Here is a 16,723-nt window from a genome sequence, read left to right on the forward strand (position 1 = left end):
AATCTTCCGTATGGTCCTCACCTGGCTGCCGCCCAGTTTCTGGCAAATTTGATGCAGTAGCGCTGCTCCAGTCGTTCCGTCAATTCCCTTGCAATGAAAAACCGACGCGAGCACTACACACTATCTGACTTCACTTCTGCTCGCCAGTGACTGACGGAATCGACAGGCGGTAAGAAATTCGTGCATGCGCACGGAGGTTCAAGTTTGGCTCATACAAGAGCGCTAGATTCAAATCCACCAGGCGTTCGCAAAAAAGTCGGATAATACTTTTCTAACAGATACCGTATTTACACTGGCATCACTATATCCTACAGAAGTGCACATTACGAAAGATTATAAACTATGAGAAAGGAGAAGGACTGTAGGAAAAAAATATAACTGAACAGTAGTGTTCGCTCAGACACCCTGAGCGGTTAGAAGTTCAGATGCCTAATCGGAAATTGTTTTTCTTACTCCGGCCACAATGGTCCGGCTGGCTCTGAGCACTATGGGACTTAACATCTATGGTCATCAGTCCCCTAGAACTTAGAACTACTTAAACCTAACTAACCTAAGGACATCACACACATCCATGCCCGAGGCAGGATTCGAACCTGCGACCGTAGCAGTCGCGCGGCTCCGGACTGAGCGCCTAGAACCGCTAGACCACCGCGGCCGGCACACAATGGTCCGGATTCGTGGGTGTATGAGAGTGTAGGTGACGGAAACGCGTGCGTATAGTGTAGGCTCGTGTTTTCTGGTTTTCTACAAGCGTGAATACAGATTCTACGAGGAGCGACTAGGAAAGGGAAAAAGTAGGCGAAACTGCGTGATCTGACAACGCCGGTGCCTGCTGCTGCGCTTGATCTGCTAATGGCCGGAGTGGGAAGGGAGAGGGGCGGTGGTTGAGGGGTAGGATAGCAAGGGGGGGGGGGAGGGGGGAGCGGGGGCGGCTGCGGATGCGCCTGGTTGGCTGGTTGGGTGGCGGGCTAGCGGGATGGAATCAGCAGAGTTGCAAACCAGCCCTCTGACGTAATTAATATTCACTGGCGGGTAGCGGCAGGCGTTTCATTAAATAAACAGGCGTGATTCGCCACTTGCAAGTCAGATTCAGAATTAACATTCGTAGTTTACATTCACAACGCATACAATAGACGAGTTGGTAAGCGCTGTGACGGCATTCGTCTGCAACTTCTCTCTGCGAACGGAATGTGTGCGCACGTCGCGTCTACCCCACCGTTAATTCGTCCCGTGTGGCAGCAACAAGCACAGCAATGGCAGCGTCAGTGTCCGCTGTTCCGACTCACTTAACTCCGGCACTGTACATCAAAATGGAACTATAATGGTAAATTCACGATTTCCAGTTACTAATGTTGGTAACAAGTGAGGTACCACGCTGTTAGATTTGTTAACGGTAGGCTCGACCGACACACGAGTATTACGAGATGCTCCGTGACCTCAGACGTCAATCCCTGAGCGGAAGACGATGTTGTGTTCGCTAAATGAATTTAGAGAAACGGCATTTGCAGCTCATTGTAGAACATTTTTACTGCCGCCAGCGCACATTATGCGTAAGGACTGCGACAACGAAAGAAATTAGAGATCGTACGGGAGCTTACACTGCGGTGACAAAGAGTCAGATAGCGGCATGCACATACACAGATGGCGGTAGCATCGCCTATGGACGGTATAAAAGGGCAGGCCACTGCCGGAGTTGTCGTTTATGCTCGGGTGAGTCACGTGACAGGGTTTATGACTCCATTATGGTCGCACGATGGGCGTTAACATACTTTGATTCCAGAATAGTAGTTGGTGCACGGGGTGCGAGGGACATTCGATTTCGGAAATCGTTAGGGCATTCAGTGGTCCGAGATTCACAGTGTCAAGTGCGTGCTGAAAATATCACGTTTCAGGCATTATTTATCGCCACGGCCGACGTAGTGGCCGACGGCCTCGGCTTAACTATCGAGAACAACTGAGACTGCGTACAATTGTCAGTGCTAATAGACTAGCACCACCGCCTGAAGTAACCGCAGAAATCTATCTGACCCAACTGAACAGATCATTGACTGGAAATGATTGTGTCCGCCTACTTCATCTTCAGCCATTTATGAGCTTCATGTTCCCGGAAAAGGAAATCTTAGGCACCCATACGAAAAATTCACAGAAACATACATGATTCACACACACACACACACACAAGAATAGAGATAAAAAGAATTTTGCCCATCACATTTTGTCAGAGTTTCATCCCTGTCGCTGTGATTGGATTATTGTGAATACGAATACTATGGAATACATTCTGAGAAAAAAATTTATCTGCATCACCTTGCGCTTCAAACTACGGTACGCTGGTGAAATACACGCAACTGCCGTCAATATTCACGAGGAAAGCAAAATTACTAAGACTCGTCAAACTTCGAGAACACAAATGTAAACGATGTAGACACAAACAGCAATAAAATATCACGCGAAACTATGAACAAATCTTGTTCAAGATAGTACTGAAATTACGCACGACGTAATCACCACGCGGCATGAAGGAAGCTACACAATCTTAAAGTGAAACGAAATGAAAGGTAGAAGAAATAAAACACACACACATACGAGAAAAGTTCACACATACATTACAGTTAAAAGAGAAGTCAGGCAACTGAATTTTAAACCTGTGCTGCAGTAACGAACTTCCTACACGACGCGTTCTTCCAAGATCCGGAAAAAAACGTACTACGTACAGAAAATATACTCGTGATTACACTCTGAAAAATATAACGATTCAACTAGCGAAATTTAAGCAGAGTAGCAAATCAAACGTATACATCACTTGGAATAGCTACACACCATCACACATTAACACACTCACCAATGACAACTCGCCCTTAAGACTGGCATCTGCACTAACCAGAGGTCCAGTCCTAAGGGCCGAGTTCCCTGCAGTGAAGTTCCCCCAGGTAGCCGGAAGAGACCAAAGGGATCCTTTCCGCCACAAACTTAACTACTGCCGAATGACTAGTGAAAGGCTGCACATCTCTTTACCTTGATTGCGAAAACTACGTTGGCTACGCTGTGACTACTACAGCAGACAGCCAGATGCAGTACTGCTACCATGTTGTTGTTGTTCTGGTCATCAGTCTCCAGACTGGTTTGATGCAGCTCTCCATGCTACTCTATCCTGTGCAAGCTTCTTCATCTCCCAGTACCTACTGCAACCTACATCCTTCTGAATTTGCTTAGTGTATTCATCTCTTGGTCTACCTGTACGATTTTTACCCTCCACGCTGCCCTCCAATACTAAATTGGTGATCCTTTGATGCCTCAGAACATGTCCCACCAACCGATCCCTTCTTCTAGTCAAGTTGTCACAAACTCCTCTCCTCCCCAATCCTATTCAATACCTCCTCATTAGTTATCTGATCTACCCATCTAATCTTTAGCTTTCTTCTGTAGCACCACATTTCGAAAGCTTCTATTCTCTTCTTGTCCAAACTATTTATCGTTCACGTTTCACTTCCATACATGGCTACACTCCATACAAATACTTTCAGAAACGACTTCCTGACACTTAAATCTATACTCGATTTTAACAAATTCCTCTTCTTCAGAAACACTTTCCTTGCCATTGCCAGTCTACATTTTATATCCTCTCTACTTCGACCATCATCAGTTATTTTGCTCCCCAAATAGCAAAACTCCTTTACTACTTTAAGTGTCTCATTCCCTAATCTAATTCCCTCAGCATCACCCGATATAATTCGACTACATTCCATTATTCTCGTTTTGCTTTTGTTGCTGTTCATCTTGTACCTTCCTTTCAAGACACTGGCCATTCCGTTCAACTGCTCTTCCAAGTCCTTTGCTCAGTCTGACAGAATTACAATGTCATCGGCGAACCTCAAAGTTTTTATTTCTTCGCCATGGATTTTAATACCTACTCCGAATTTTTCTTTTGTTTCCTTTACTGCTTGCTCAATATACAGATTGAATAACATCGGGGATAGGCTGCAACCCTGCCGCACTCCCTTCCCAACCACTGCTTCGCTTTCATGCGCCACGACTCTTATAACTGCCATCTGGTTTCTGTACAAATTGTAAATAGTCTTTCGCTCCCTGTCTTTTACCCCGACCACCTTTAGAATTTGAAAGAGAGTATTCCAGTCAACACTGTCAAAAGCTTTCTCTAAGTCTACAAATGCTAGGAACGTAGGTTTGCCTTTCCTTAATCTTTCTTCTAACGTGTGTCGTAAGATCGGTATTGCCTCACGTGTTCCAATATTTCTACGGAATCCAAACTGATCTTCCCCGAGGTCCGCTTCTACCTGTTTTTCCATTCGTCTGTAAAGAATTCGCGTTAGTATTTTGCAGCTGTGGCTTATTAAACTGATAGCTCGGTAATTTTCGCATCTGTCAACACCTGCTTTCTTTGGGATTTGAATTATTATATTCTTCTTGAAGTCTGACGATATTTCGCCGGTCTCATACATCTTGTTCACCAAATGGTAGGGTTTTGTCAGGACTGGCTCTCCCTAGGCTGTCAGTAGTTCTAATGGAATGTTGTCTACTACCGGAGCCTTGTTTCGACTCAGGTCTTTCAGTGCTCTGTCAGACCTTTCACGCAGTATCATATCTCCCATTTCATCTTCATCTACATCCTCTTCCATTTCCATAATACTGTCCTCAAGTGCATCACCCTTGTATAGACCCTCTATATACTCCTTCCACCTTTCTGCTTTCCCTTCTTTGCTTATAACTGGGTTTCTATCTGAGCTCTTGATATTCATACAAGTGGTTCTCTTTTCTCCAAAGGTCTCTCTAATTTTCCTGTAGGCAGTATCTATCTTACCCCTAGTGAGATAAGCCTCTACATCCTTACATTTGTCGTCTAGCCATCCCTGCTTAGCCATTTTGCACTTCCTGTCGATCTCATTTTTGAGACGTTTGTATCCCTTTTTGCCTGCTTCATTTATTGCATTTTTATATTTTCTCCTTTCATCAATTAAATTCAATATTTCTTCTGTTACCCAAGGATTTCTACCAGCCCTCGTCTTTTTACCTACTTGTTCCTATGCTGCCTTCACTACTTCATCCCTCAAACCTACCCATTCTTCTTCTACTGTATTTCTTTCCCCCATTCCTGTCAATTTTTCCATTATACTCTCCCTGAAACTCTGTACAACCTTAAATTCCCACCTTTTTGCAGTTTCTTCAATTTGAATCTACAGTTCATAACCAATAGATTGTGGTCAGAGTCCACATCTGCACCTGGAAATGTCTTACAATTTACTGCTACCATATGAAAGATAAATTCAACATACACACTCATTCACTAATTCATACACATGATAAAGAGAGAAAGGAAATTTGGGAGTACAAAATGTACATAGGATTTAGTGCTCACTGGAAAAATTGCTGGTTTAACGTAACTGTGTACCACTGAACAGGGACAAACACGATGTACAAAACTAAATTCCAAATGATTCAGTGAGACAGCACGAAATTCAAGTTAAACAGTACGAAACGAATCTAACAGACGTTTCAATGTTAATCGAGAGACTGTCAAACACCCACCATTCATATTAAATAATTTATCTGTACAAACTTCCACTTTAGGATCTCTAACTAGGGTCTTTAGTAATTCGCGTTATCTATTAAAATTGTGAACACTAATGTGTAGCTTGTATCTTACTGGCGTGCCTAGCTCTTAATTAGCGTTCTGGGTCAGGTTAACATAACAAATGCAGGGAATTTCACAACATTGACCACCGAGCGAGGTGGCGCAGTGGTTAGCACACTGGACTCGCATTCGGGAGGACGACGGTTCAATCCCGCGTCCGGCCATCCTGATTTAGGTTTTCCGTGATTTCCCTAGATCTCTTCGGGCAAATGCCGGGATGGTTCCTCCGAAAGGGCACGGCCGATTTCCTTCCCCATCCTTCCCTAATCCGAGCTTGTGCTCCGTCTCTAATGACCTCGTTGTCAACGGGACGTTAAACACCAATCTCCTCCTCCTCCACAACATTGACCATGTGGTAAACACACTACCACTCAGTATAAGAAACATAGAAAATACCAACACTACATTAGTCTCAGCCATGTATAAAGCATAAAACACTATTTACGAGCTACTTCTTTTAGAACATTTATTTTCCAAACAAATAAATTACATCGTTCATCACAAGTATTAAGTTCTTCACAAGCTGCGACGTTGTCGCGAATAAAACAGTGACCCGTATATACAACAAGTTTCCTTTAATTTACGTCTATGGTCACAAACTTTTTGTTAACAGATTACCGATTTCGGTCTACAATGACCATCATCATATCTGCAGCAAGAAATTAAAAAAATACATAAATACACTCGCAGATTGTCTACAGCTTAAAAACAGTAAATAGACCATAATGAAAAGCCCTACTGACATAAATATGCCTTTGTGCGCTTTAAGTATGAACAAAGTCCTAATGTACTGCAGCCATAGTGGTATCGTCAAATGTTCAATGCAAAATCAGCACCAGCTTCGTAAAATATATATAAATAACATCATATGCACGAGTCATGTTGTCAGTAGCTCTACTGCTCAAAACAAGCTGGTGTACAGTAGCCACAAGATGTTTGTGTTGTAAGTTCACCAGATGTCGCTAATGTATGGATACACTAGTTTTCAACGATGTATTGAACAGCATAAAATAAATGGGGATACAATAGTTGAAGTCTGTAATGAGCTTATAACGTTTAAGAGGCAATACAGTAATAAAAAGCGATGAAATAGAACACGACGAAAGTCAGATTGTTAAAAAGAGAAAGAGTTAAGAGATAGTAGTTGGCATATGCTCAAGTGCCAATTTTCTAGATAATGACATAAGTAATAAACATCTTTGATTTTGCTCGGAATAATATAAAAAAAACTATAAAACATATCGCTAAAGAAGCCACAATGAAGGTAAACATAGTGCTGCACATAATCAGCACCCTCTGTTAGCGCTAACACCAGGATTTCGCACAGGCGAGAAGTGGTTGGAGGAACGTGACCGCCAGATGGCCCCTCTACCCTGCGGCACTCCGTTGCAAACAAAGAATGATAAAATTCCGTAAGAGTGCATTACCAACATTATCTAGTTAATGCAGTACATGAAATGAACAGAGAAGGAACAAGAAAATACTACAGTCATGCGTAAAACGTACGAAAAACGAAGTAAATGTGTGAGGCACTCAATACTAGGTGAAACTATCAACAAACTATAGCTATATAACAGAGGCGTGCAGTGATTAACTATGAACGGGTTGGAGTCCTGTAGTGTTCACTGCACGGTTTTATTTTTACGATTATGCGCGTAGATCCTTTACAATGCTCACGAGGATTTTCTACAGCATTGTGCTGTCGTTTCAGAAGAAGTGATTTCTTACTGCCTTCTTAGGCGTCATTATTGCTGTGCGTCTCTTTCGGCGTTGTAGTAGATACTACCCTGGCCTGGCTGCGCCGTTACAGCCAGGGTTCCTCGGGGATCCTGCCCTGCCCTCGAGGCTGCGGTAAGACTGCTCGTCCGCCGCCCCTCGTGGTGACGGTGGTGCACATGCCACTCTCTCCCAAGGGGCTACAGACCGCGCGCGGCGTCCCGACCTCCAAACATCTCTGGTCACCACCGGCACTGACACCGATCGAAGTGTGCCTCTCCCGCACCCTCGTATGCAGGACCGCTCATCCTCGTTGTCGTCGTCCGACAATTCTCCTGGGCGCCTTGTGATTGACCTCTAACCCAGCAGCTGTCCTTCAGTCACCCGCTGTACCTCACCTTCAGCTGGACGCCCCTCTTTGGGTTGTTTCGTCCGTTCCCTCTCACCGCCCGGGTGGGCCTTCTGAGGCCGTTACCCCTGTCCGAACACGCCATCACTGTACATCCAGCCGCTCGTCCGCACGTGCTCATCGCAGTGGCTCAGATGCCACCCTTCCAGGGGAAGCCGCATCTGCTTCGGCCGTGGACATGTGTCCCGCTGCTCATCTCTCTCCTCAGGCTGCGCCATCAGCCTCACCAACGCCGCCCCACCGAGTGCTCCTGCGTCTACTCCGTCCCCCCGGCCAGATGGCCCTTCTGAGGACTTCACTATGGTCGGCCGGCGCCGTCACAAAAACTCCAAACGCGCTCGTCACAGTGGTGGTGGTTCCGCATCTGCCACGCCCTCTCAAGGGGAAGCTGCGCGCGATGATGCCGTGGACGTGGGTCCATCTTCTGGTACTGCTTCTCAGACTCCACCATCTTCACTACCGAAGAAGGAAAAAATCCCTCAAATTGTAGTGAACTACAATGCCTCATCAGTGGCCAGTTGTGGGCTGTCTTTCAGGAGGACCATGTCCAGTACCGCCTTGATAGCAAAGAAGATTACATTGCTGGCCTTCGTCAAATTCCAGGAAATGCCTTACTACACTCACCAAGTTTCTGGTGACAGGAAGACAAAAATTGTCATTAAAGACTTGTCACCTGAAGTTGCAGAAGTGGATGTCGGGAGCAAACTGCTCCGTCTCAACTTCAGGGACCATTTAGTCCATCAGTACATATTGAAAGGATCTGCCAAATCAAGTATCTTCTGGGCACTAAAGTGCGCATTGAATCCTATGAATGCTGCGCTGGGCCTTCCATCTGCCGCAGGTGCCAGCACTTGCGCTACACTGCTAATTACTGTTCCTTGCCATTGTGGTGTGTCAAGTGTGCAAGTCCACATGCGTCAGACACGTGCACCCTCCCAGCCTCGGAGAAGCCCATCGATGCCAGATGTCAGGGCACTTCTCAGGACCCCCCACCACCTGGTCTCCTGGAAGGGCTGCCCTGTGTATCAAAAGACGCTTGAGTCTTCCCGCCCTCCTAGGAAGACACCTTGATCGAATCGGCCGCCTTCACCCCCACGAGACCTCACCCATTACCCCCTCATCCGAGGTTGAACTGAGGTTCCTCCAACGGGGGATGTTCAGCCTCTTTCTGTAATTTCATCACAGGAGCCTCCTTCGGTTCCGTCCCACATGCTCAGTCTCCTGCTCCTCGTCCACCTTCTGTGGCAGCCACTAACGATCACCAAATAAAAAGACCAGCTACAGCATCGTCACACCCACTAGCTGGAGTGGCTCAACCTGTCGGGGTGGTATCTCCTCTGCCAGCGCCAACTCCCGCGCCTGCTCGTCGCATTGTCCAGCACCCCATATATGATAGTCATGTATGAAGGTGTCGAGTTCAGTCTTCAACCGTCTGATACCATTGGCATTAAGGATGCAGACGACGAGATCCCTAGGGGGATGGTGGTTGTGTGGTGGGCGATCCGCCATTATAATAAGATCTGACTGAGCCCTTCAACCAGAGCGATGACCTTCATGAGCCTGTCCTCTGACCGACGGATTGTTTGAGCCATGTCACGAATAATCGCCCTGATGTGGGTGAGGAAGGAGACAACCTCCAGGATGTTACTGAAACACATCTTAAGCCGACCGACGAGTTTCGCATACGCAACATGATCTGCTATCGGACTGACCAGCTCAATCGCCATAGTGGAGGCAGAGCTGTGTTCCTCTGTAGGCTGTTGGTCCACAACCAAGAGGCTCTTCAGCCACTGGACTGCATATAGGCCACAGCTGCCACTGTCTCCACCCACCTTGGGGCCATCACATTTACTGCAGCTTATTTGAGTCCTAACGAACCAATGCCTGAGGCTGACCTCCGCAAGCTGATGTCATTTAACAAGCTTATCATTGGAGCTGATCTCGATGCCAAACATCCAGCGTGGCATTCTCGTGAGCTGGAGGATACCTTGGCACTGTCTGTCTATGGCCTACACACTCCTACACACATACCTGTGGCCATTTTTAAACATATTGCTGCACTGTTTTCTTTGGAAACAGTACATGATCTAACTTCTGACCATGACCCGGTCCTTCTACACCTTATCGATGTTGCATTGTCCTTTGACGTACATTCTACTGTCACGGTTAGTGATTGGGCCAAATTTGCAAGGATCCTGAACAACAGCACCCAGCTAGACCTAGACCTTACAACCACTGCCAATCTTATATGTGCAGTTGACTACGTCACTGCGAAAATCCAGCGAGCGGTAAAAGTTGCTATGTCCCACGTTCCTATGGCTCTAAGCCCACTGGATGATTTACCTCTACTTTTGTGTGAACTGAAAACCCAAAAGAACCGCTGCCGCCGCCAGTGGAAGCAATAACGTGACTCTTAGGACAAGTGTCACAACAAGAATCTCCAACAGGAGTTCGGTCGCCGCTTAGTGGATTCGAAATCGGAACAGTGGGAGGATAGGATTTCCACCTTTCTACTTCAGCATAAATCAGACTGGGCTGTCGTCCATGCCCTGCGCTGTACCAACTTGCAGACCCACTGCCCCGTCCAGATGGCCATTGGTCTCACGTATGATACCCTCCATGTGGTGGAAACCTTGGATTATGCCTTTGAGGCCCAAACCCAACTGCTCGTCCTGGACCCATGCCAGATGAACTCCAGGATGACCAAGATATCCTGAGGGCTGTTGCTGCCTTCCGAAACAGACCACCACTTATAGCCCCTTGCCTTACGTTCACAGCAGAAGTGCTCCGAATCCTCTGGAGGAAACGAGGTAATTCGGTCCCCAGCCTGGATGGGATCCTCAACGAACATTTCTGTCGGCTACCGTGAAATCTCCTAGTGCTTTTCACGAGGATACTGAACTGTTGTCTTCAGAATTGCCTTTTCCCTCCACAGTGGAAACAGGCAAAGCTTATTGCGATCCTAAAACCTTCTAAAGACGTTACCATACCTACCAACAACAGGCCCATCAGCCATTTGAACACCATGGCAAAGGTCCTAGAGTCTCTCATACTCCATCGCATTTCCCAGCCTCTGGCGGCACCTGGGACGATCCGTCTCGAACAGTTTGGGTTTACCTCCTGCCTATCTGCTGAACTTCAAGTTCTCCGGATCATGGAGCACATCAGCAAGGGTTTTAATTCCAGTTGCAGCACGTCGACGGCAGTAGTCTTGTTGGACGTGCAAAATGCTTATGATAAGATTTGGCAGGACAACCTGGTGTGTAAGATGCTGGCGCAAACGCCCATCCCTCACTTCTGCGTTAAGATCGTGAATGACTTCCTTCTCCAGAGGACCTTCCTCGTTGCTTAGCAGGGAAAGGTGTCCAGTGTACACCACGTGTCAATGGGTACCCCTCAGGGCTCTGTGCTGTCCCCTCTTCTTTTTAATATCTGTGTCAATGACATGCCCGTCCTCCATCACTGCCATTTGGCGCAATGCGCCGATGACACGGCACTTTATATGACCGGCCGCAATCCTGATCAACTCTTTCCTCGCCTCCAAAGGCAAGTGGATGCAAGTTACCTGGTGTCACTCCAATAAAATGGCCCTCAATGCCGCCAAAACCATGGTTGTGTATTTCACTAAACGGCGCCCTATACTCCAAAACATCTCAATCAGGGGTGTCCATGTCCTGTGGGAGCAAGCTACCAAGTATCTTGGGGTCTGGTTGGATAAGTAACTTTTCTTCCACCGCCACGCAGAATACGTCACCCATAAAGGGCTAAAGTTAACGAACGCCTTGTAGCCGCTCTTCTCCAGCCGAGAGCTGGATTTAGATACCTAGCTCCAGCTGTATCACTCCGTTGTCCTACCCTCACTAACGTATGGTTCCTCTGCGTGGGCCACAATTAGTAAGTCCTAGATCCTTACGCTCCAGTGCCTACAGAATAAAGTTCTCAGGTGGAGTCTTCACGCCCCTCCGCTCACCAGGATTGTCACTCTGCATGAGGAGACAAATACAGCCCTTCTCAAGACTACCATTCGCTGTAAGGCTCGCCAACTGTACAGAAAAGTGGACGTCCTCCATGACACAATCGCTGAGCTCCAAACCATCGGCACTACAGTTCCACGGCGCTGGCACCGACTCTAAAAGGGCAATAAGCTTGCGCCTTTCGGATTCTTCTTCATGCTGATACTGCTGGCTGCGGTGGCTGAGCAGTTCTACGCGCTACAGTCTGGAACCGCGCGACCACTATGGTCGCAGGTTCGAATCCTGCCTTGGGCATGGATGTGTGTGATGTCCTTAGGTTAGTTAGGTTTAAGTAGTTATAAGTTCTAGGGGACTGATGACCTCAGAAGTTAAGTCCCATACTGCTCAGAGACATTTGAACCATTTCATCCTGATCCACAGCGGACGCCATCTCATGACCCAATCACGGATTCCACCCCTCCCTTGTACGACACCCTTGGCACCCCCTCCCTATGTATAGAATCATCTAGAAAGAAAAGAATAGAATATGTCTCAGACAGCTCAATCTAGGCACTTGCAAAACCAATATATATTACACAAAATTATTTTACCTAAGAATTATGTTTTACAAATGTACTTCATTCACGCTGTGCTCCAGCCCTCTCGACCTCTAGCTCAGCTAACATGTGGGGGATGAATTCTAGAAAGACGGAAAAGACTGAGTATAATATCCGGTATGGAAAAAAAAAAAACGGTGGAGCACGCACATACATACACACAATCTGTTAAAGGGTACAGCAGTCTGTGTAGAGTGCGGCCCAAAACAGATATAGCACACACAAAATACATTAAAGGATTCAGCAGTCTGTGTAACGTGCGGTCCAAAACAGATATAGCACACATACAATCCTCTAAAGGATGCAGCAGTCTGTGGACGGTGGCTCAAACAGATATTTGAACACTGAAAAAGTACTTACCAGGTAACTGATCTTCATCTCCTTGGCGGCGCTTGCCACTGCTGCTGTCGCTGTAGCTGCTGGTAGGCTTCGTGATGAGGATGAAAGCTCCACGATTGAACTCTGGGCGAAGTACAGAAGCAGAATGAGGGCGAGTTTGGTTGTGGTTTGGTTTATATAGCTTCTATGACGTCGAATGACGTCACTAATCCAGTAGCCAATAGGAGTGGAGCATTCTAGGGGGGGGGGGGCGCTAGGTCATTAATGAATGATGACTGCTCTCCTAGTGGGAAAAAATCGAACTTCTCATTTGATCATTGAATATCCAAGTGATACATTCAGCTATCGAATATCATTAAAATTGGATTGGAATTAAGTACTTAGGTAATTCATACCTTAGATTCATGATGTGTGTCACATGTGTTCAGTTACAATCGTTAGCATATTTCTAGAAGACGATCTGTGGCGTCAGTATGAGTGTGCGGGCTAGAGGCCATGACGTCAGCATTTGCGTGCTCGTGGGCTATAAACGTCGTGCATGCCCTGTTAGAAACACATGAGAGAGAAAGCATTGCAGCATCTCTCTCTCAGTGCTTGACTAGTTTCAGGTACTGCGAGTGACGATCTTGAATTACGTAATGTGAGCGTGCTCTGGCTGTGTCCTAGACCACATGGCGAACACAATGTTTGGGTAATGGTACTCGAGCCATCAGCTGACATGGCGCTGTGTACTAAGTTGGCTGGAGTCTGGACCTCGTGGTGAACACACTAGATGGCCGTACTGCATGAAATTGTTTAAATAAAGACATATCCAGCACTGGTCTAATCCTTTTTCCACGAATCCTTAGGAGGAGGTGGTGGTCAGGTGACTGAGATTAGTCCAAGTGTCCTTTCTCTCGCGCCATTTTCTTAGCTTAGTACAGATACGCGAATTGACCTTTATTTACAGCCAAAATTCAAACTTGGCGCCAGTTCATAGGAAGAAGTGGCTGTTGGGTGACTTAGGTTAGTGGAGGTAGGCCAAGTGACCTATCTTCCTGCGATTTTCTTACGTTAGTAGATATAACCGTGGTGTGATGCATTATCCTATTGGAATTTGATCTTCCCGCCATTTTTCTTGGGGAGGGGGGCGTGGCACCTTCCCACCAAAAGCCGCCATCATAGATAACGGTACTTGCGCAATCATCTTATGTCGTAGCCACCATCTTGGATTATGTCATGTGCTGTTTGCAAGTTTACAGGCCACCATCTTGGATGATGTCATCGCCACCATCTTGGATACATCTGGCAACAATGCAGAGTGGTGCAGAACGAACGTTGTACCAATACTGGTGCGGTCACTGTCGACCACACAGACTTGGGAAAGGGCGCCATACGAGTCTTCAAGCTCCCGTTTGAATTCCCAGCAGAAGTCGTTGTCACAGCTTCCCACCCCTATGGCACTGTACTTAACCACACTGCCGAACGCTGGGCGCAATTCCAAACATATCCTTTTCTTAACAGTGTACAACAGATGACCATCGATCTCCATCATCACACGGTATCTTAGCTGCAAATCAGTGGGTGCTGTGAGGTCGACATATACGATGGCCAAACCAAGACCTGTTCCGTGCGTGGCAAAGAAGGCCACCTCAGGTCTGAGTGTCTTCAGTAATGTATCACCTATCCGCCACCTCTACCGTGGCACCTCCGATCGCCTATGCATCGGCGCTCTCTTGTCCTTCCGCCAGCCGCCGCCCATCAGACCATGTTCGGTGACCCTTCCTGCTGCTACAGATACCGTTGGGATCGGCGCATCACGCTCACAGCCTGGCGCTACTCCGGAGCCACTACCAACAGCGTCGACCCTTAGATCCCCTTCCAGCCAATGATACGGACGCCCCTTCACTTATCTTCCCCGTTACAGCCTTCCTCCCAGACCATCGCAAATCCCTCCTGTCTTCCAACACAGCGTAACGGACACGCAAACAATATTCACCTAAAAGCTAAAAGGGTGCAAGAGCAGGAACTGTAAGGTCTCAGAACGAGACAGTTCACCACAGGGCACACTTCCATTCAGAAGAAATCTCCCTTCTTGTGCGCTGTGTCCATTATTTACTTGGTGGTAATTTTAATTGTGTCCTGCACCCTAATGATCAAATGCCCCACTACAACAACTGTCAAGAACTGCACCTTGTCGTCCGTGATCTGCTGCTCCGCGACACGGGAAATTCGGCACGGCGATGCACCTGGACATACTTACCAGACGAGTCACTCCGCGAGCCACCTTGAAAGGATTTACGCCTCTCAGGAACTTACACCTGCAGTCCAAGGTGCAGACCCTTGGCCCTGGGCCTTTTCGGACCACTGTGCCTACATCTGCAGCATTCTCCTCCCGCAACCAGTGGTCTGGTGCAGTCGTGCACCGTGGAAGCTAAGCACCTCCCATCTTCATGATCCTGAATGTCTTCAACGCGTTACCGAGACATAGGCCACCTGTGAACGTCGCTTACCTATGTACTAAACAATCTTGACTTGGTGGCTGGAATGTGCAAACCCTGCCATTCGACGTACCTTGATTCAGTACGGCAAGGAAGTAGGTGCGTGGTGCCGGTACAATACCGACTATTTCTACGCCGTTCTTCGCGGCCTGGACGCCCAGCCACCCTCCCCTGAAACTTTTTGTAAACAATGCAGATAATCTGCCAGGCACTTCATTATGAGTAGCAGACTAATCACGTAGATGTAGATCACCTGCGACAGGAAACACCGACTCATCAATGAAATCTACCCCTGTCGTGCCCAGAAAGTCACTTGCCAGGCCGAAATCGTCAATGTCTTTGTAGACAAATACCGTACAACATACCATCAAGAACCAAGAAGTACTACCAAGAACCACGCTGAAGAGCTTGCGTTACCTCACCTAACTCGCACCCTCGCTGGCGACGAGCCGGAGCCGGCTACGTGCGACGAAGCCCACGCTGCGGTCAACAAAGGTGCTCTGAATAAGTCACCTGGCGTCAACAGATTGCCGATAGAATTTCATCGCGCTTCCCTTGCGCTAATGGCGTCACGGTGAACGACACTGTTTCACGATCTGTTGACGATGGGGAACTCCGTACCGCCGTCCTTTGTCACGGGAATTATTGTACCCACCCACAAACCGACAGCGGGACTGACGACAAGGGACATTACCGTCCCCTGACGCTGCTGAACGCAGGCTATAAAACTTTTGCACTACTCCTCGTGACGCGATCCGCAAGCATTCTACAGACAACTCCGGGTGGCTGAGTTAATACACAAACGGCCAAAGAAGAATGTCGTGATTTAACTGCACTGCAGCGGAGTGCAGACTCTGCGCCGCTTTGGCTGCCATTCATTTTGACAGAGCATTCGACAAGGTGCGACGTCGTTTTCTGTCCTCAGCAGTGAGACAATGGGTTTTCCAGCCGTCTTTATCGATGTCATCAGGCGCCTGTACGGTACCGCCAAATCACTGATTCAGGTCAATGGCCGTGTGGTGGGACCAGTGACGATCCGGCGTTCCATAAGGCAAGGTTGCTCAATTTCGACAATAGTCTGTGCCTTAAACCTGGAGCCACTCATCGGGAGTCTGGCGAGCCACATTTATGGTCTCATTTTGCGACAGTACAGTTTTCACTGTCTTGCGTTTGCGGCCTACCTTCTCCTCTTGGTCCGCTCACGGAATGAAACACAGATGGTTCTCGATTTGATATCAACGTACGGAACTGCAGCGGGCACTGACATTAATGTTGCTATATCCACGACGATGTCCATTGGACAACGACTTAGCACCTCTCCGGTGTGTACATAAACTGCGATACCTTGGTATCATTCTCACCTGCACCGTGCGCCGATCCGCTGCCATCAATTTTCGGCGTACTCTCCAAATTATACGCACGGTGGTGCGGCAAAATCTCCTCCGCCGACTCGATTCATTACAATGAACATGTGGCGCCCAGAACGGTCCACATCTCACAGATACTCCCGCTGCCATCAACTATTGGACGCACCTTCCAGGCCGCGTTCGGACACAATC

The sequence above is a fragment of the Schistocerca serialis genome, chromosome 5, assembly GCF_023864345.2.
Source record: "Schistocerca serialis cubense isolate TAMUIC-IGC-003099 chromosome 5, iqSchSeri2.2, whole genome shotgun sequence".
NCBI lineage: Eukaryota > Metazoa > Arthropoda > Insecta > Orthoptera > Acrididae > Schistocerca > Schistocerca serialis.